Raw genomic sequence first — 4350 nt, 5'->3', positions numbered from 1 at the left:
AAAAAGCATTGGGAGGGGGCGCGCTACTCGACTTCCCCGGCGCTGGTGGTGGTGACAAAGCGGTGCCCCCTCCCAATGCTTTTTTCCCCCCAGGAAACAAGGGCGTGAGACACTGAGGTGAAGGAGAACCTTCTGGATGCCCCTCCGAAGTGACCTGCTAACGACCCCACCGAATAACCGCCTACAGACCCCACTAATAAGCAACTGCCGCACCTTTTCGTTTGGTAACTGTTGATGCGGAGAGTGCGTTTCAACCCCAACTCCATTTGGCCTGAGGAAGCGGAAAGCATCATTTTGAAGAGGAGAGAAATGTTGACAAGCGCTGTCGTTCTAAGAGGGCAGGCCTAAATACAGTCACTATCGAAGGGAGGGGTCACCTGCATAGAGGGCAAAAAACAAATTTGTTCAAGGAAAACCAACCAATCCGAACGATTTTTGATTCTCAAGGGTAAAAAATCATCGATACAGCATCACGGATGATATCTAAATTCTTCCTTCGCGCCGTAAAGGGAACCCATTTGGCATCTCTACTGACATTTTCACTGTGTATTCAAGTCATCCGTTATTTGTTTATTTATTTTAGAAACGAAACACACTTACAAGCGGAGCGCGGCGTCACGTTTTCACCTTAACTCAGCAAGTGCAGGCCCTCTACAACCGGAGGTTTGGAAGGGGGCGTTTCGTTTCGTTTGTGCACACCATCCTGCAGGAAAGCATGCCCCTCCACCCTTTCGTACAAAGGTCCGCGCACCACATACAGCAAAACCAAGGGTCGAGCCCCCTCCTCTCCCCAACACACACGTAACATTTCAACATGTCGCTGGAAAATGATGCCCAAGGGCAATATATTGGAGGAGATCCATTCCTACCAGTTGGATCACCCGAACCCTAACAAAAGCCGGCCACCTTTCTGGGGAATCAGCCCTTGAGTCACCCTCGGCGGCGGATGCAGGTTCCCTCGAACGTCAGGGAGGAAATCTGCAAAAAAAAAATGTAGTTTTACTCCACAGATCTCTGAAGGTTGATCAAACACACCGCTGTTGAGTTTTCTTTCTGTTATACAAATGCCCATCGTTGGTGCCATAACTTTCGCCTCCCCAAAATGGAGTGCGCTCTGATGCCACAGGCGTTCTGAGTTCCGCATCCCTAGCAACGGCTCCCAACCTATTTTCCGCGTGAGGATGGGCACAATTTCAAGGTCACGCAGAGCATACGCCCATAGTGCCTCTTTATTCTGTTTTCAAGAACACTGCGTTCGCTGGGGGCTATTACCCACATTAGCTCACCCAGTGGTCTTTGTTCTTCGTCCTTCACTTGAAAAATATCACTCTGGGAGCGCCTTTCCATTTGAGGCGTGTAGTTGTGTTAATGACCGGTTTATCCGGGACTGTGAAAGAACAGGCTTTGCGATCATGATGAGGGAGGCTAAGATTGGTGTTGATGGGCGGAAAATTCCCTCGCGATGCCGGCCACCTCAACGTGGTGCCAGAGTCCGGTATTCCGTCTCATCTAAGGAAGCCAGGAGCCAGCAGAGTTCCTTTCATGGGGAACACTTCTGTGCTCCGGCTGCGGCATCATAAAGGACAGGGATCAGCAGCGTCTTGCTGGGACACCGCTTTTCATTTGTCGGTCCCTGGGTGTGTGCCAGTGTGCCATCAGCGGCAGAACGGATGGTGTTTTCCTTGAAAAAGCTGTGCGTCTATTTTTCCGCAACCGTTTCAGCACTGCGATGGAAAGAATATTGAAAAAAAGTGTTTAACAACAAGCTTAAGAGGAAAACTCAGTGATGAACAGTGTTGGCGATGGTGGAATTGTCTGTGCTCGTTGATTGTTGTGTGCATTGTGCGAGTGATAAAAGCGTGTTTTATCTACATGTTTCTTCCGTGCGTTCGTTTCCTTCAATATTATGCACTCTAGCCTTTAGGCGAAAGCCTAAGCATCCGCGCAGTTTCCGCACATACCGCAATTTACACTCGTTATTTTTGGTTGTGTACTCGTTGCCGACGGCTGGAAACTCTGAGTGTGAAGAAATCGGGAATCTCTGTGGGGCCCGTGCTCTTGGACGTAATCTCACCGTTTGTGAAAAGAGCGCCTTCATTGCGGAGATCGGGTGGCCTAGTGGAATGAAAATGGTCAACACGTACCACTTCCCCCACACAGGGACAAAAACGTGGTAGTTCCAGAGAGCGATCTGGGCAACAAATATAACCTTGCACAAGGAAGCTCTTTTTCACGGCATGCGCAACTTTTTTCTTTGTTTGAAGGATGCGGGTGCAAAGTTCGAACAGGTACGTCAAAGGCTTATGCGGGATGTCACTCTGTCCTTCGAAGGACCTTTCTCGTTCCGATACCAGTGCGCCAAAAACGAAACTTACGCGGAAACGCCTCCACGCGCAAACCTCTTCTCGCGGCGCCAGCTGTTGGGGAGACGGCAACGTCAACTAAGTAAAGGCCTCAAACCCGACGGCAGCGGAACGAAAACAGGAACCGACGCCACGCATTCGGACGCCAGCCCCGGCGCTGCTGACCCGTCTCTTTTGAAGCAACACAAATCAAAAATTTAAATAACAAGAACTTTGTCACGAGGTTAATTTTTCTCTCCGGAGCGGTTGTTGATTTGGAGCAGTTGCCTGAAGTCATGGTTAAGGGGTTCGGTTCCCCGGTCATCTGTCGTTTTCTTCATAAAGCGCTTTTCTCAGAGCCTTCGGCCGGCGTCGTGTAGCATACATAAATATAAGTACGTCAAATTTTAGTAAATTTAGTAAAGAGGTCGGCGCACGTGTCACCATACCCAAGTGGTTACGGGGACTGACTAGAAATCAGTTGCGATCTCGCGCGCAGGTTCGAATCCTGCTGGTGACGGTTTTTCGTCAATTCCCCGTGTTCCGCTGCTTTTGTCCAGTCAACTTTTTTCCGTAACAACAGCGATTGGGAATTGGGAAACGGTACGCGCACCACAGGCCAGTTGTGACCACCAAGCAACACAGAGACGCCGCGGAGGACGGACAGCGTTGGGCAACACCGCTCCGAAGGGTGAAAACAATCAGCCGATTTGGGTGCGAAAAAGTGACAAGAGTGGGGTTTGAACCCACGCCTACGAATAGAAGAGAACTTGAGTCTCCCGCCTTAGACCACTCGGCCATCTTGCCATCGACGGCCACAACAGATTTGTTTTAGACACTTTTTTTATTTATGCAATGCCAAAAACCGTCACCAGCAGGATTCGAACCTGCGCGCGAGATCGCAACTGATTTCGAGTCAGTCCCCGTAACCACTTGGGTATGGTGACACCGCCTCGCCACCACCTCTCAAATGCGTTACCCTTGCACAAGCGATCGATGCCGTGATTTTTTTGTGCGTTTCTGTGCGATGCGGAGTGTGAAGCGGTTGGTGGTGGTTTGCCGTCCTCCAACGGACGGCCGCCAGTCACTTGTCGTATGAGCCGATAAAGCTGCGCCGGAGTTTTCCTGGAAGTCCTCTCTGAACAATATAACTGTGGGATGTGGACGCAGAAATTTGTAGGGCTTAAAGTCACGGCGTCAAGTTGCAGTGCCAGTCGTTGATGGGCGGGCCACCATCGGATAAGAAGGGTGGGGGACACTACGCGCCACAGAACAGCACTATGAGACTATAAAAATGAGGTAAAGCCGCACATGAGCTTGTTGTAGTCACTCAGTTATGTGGTGGAGCGTCTCACGAGTCGGCGCGGTGGCCATGGCAAATGGAAAGGACATTGGATCATCACAGTACCATTACAAGTGCACATCTTTCGGTGCTTTGTTTTGGAGTTAAAGAAGATGGAAGAGTCGGAAAATTTTCTTCAATTTAACACCACTAACTCAGTGCTCTTGAGCTTCACTATCAACAGTTTCCGTTTGTGGCTCGTGTGTCCCAAGTGTCCACAAGGTTTGTACGCCTCGGGCCTCTCGGAACAGTAACGTGCCTGCGGATTGTGGAGAAAAAGTGGATAGTAAAATTAATGAATGTAGGGAGAACACGCCCTATGTACTGATTTTTTGTGAGCTTTTTTCTCGTGTTAGAGACTCACCCGCTCAAGTTACTGCATTCTTCAGGCTATGGGGAAGGCCATATTCAAGAAAATTGGCTGTGTGAACAGCAGCTGCCTCTGAATAGAGCAGGTGAATCACCGATTGGGCCTCCATGACTTTCCCACGGTGGGGAACATAAGAATTCCACATATTAATGTCCACGGAGCCGTGCAGATAGGCGTTTTTATGTTCCTAAAAACCTACTAGCGTCAACCGTGTTGGCACAACAGCGTTGAAGCCGTCTCTAGAGTCTCCGCTGTGGGGAGTAATCGGCGTTTACTTTCCTGTGAGATGCCCGTTC

At 49.8% G+C, this 4350-nt stretch overlaps 3 non-coding genes across 3 annotated transcripts; 1 reads left to right on the top strand and 2 right to left on the bottom strand.

Annotated features, from left to right (window-relative positions):
• The first annotated feature begins 2780 nt into the window (after window positions 1-2780).
• Window positions 2781-2863, top strand: TEOVI_000658000. Its single transcript has one exon. It is a non-coding gene; the product is annotated as a tRNA-Ser (tRNA).
• Window positions 2864-3066: 203 nt separating this feature from the next.
• TEOVI_000657900 lies at window positions 3067-3149 on the bottom strand. The gene has a single exon. It is a non-coding gene; the product is annotated as a tRNA-Leu (tRNA).
• Window positions 3150-3207: 58 nt separating this feature from the next.
• Window positions 3208-3290, bottom strand: TEOVI_000657800. Its single transcript has one exon. It is a non-coding gene; the product is annotated as a tRNA-Ser (tRNA).
• Window positions 3291-4350: the final 1060 nt, after the last annotated feature.

Source organism: Trypanosoma equiperdum (assembly GCF_001457755.1).
Source record: "Trypanosoma equiperdum strain OVI genome assembly, contig: ctg_1493, whole genome shotgun sequence".
NCBI classification, from domain to species: domain Eukaryota; phylum Euglenozoa; class Kinetoplastea; order Trypanosomatida; family Trypanosomatidae; genus Trypanosoma; species Trypanosoma equiperdum.
Note: the sequence above shows the minus strand (reverse complement) of the source record. Positions and strands in the feature narration are given on the sequence as shown.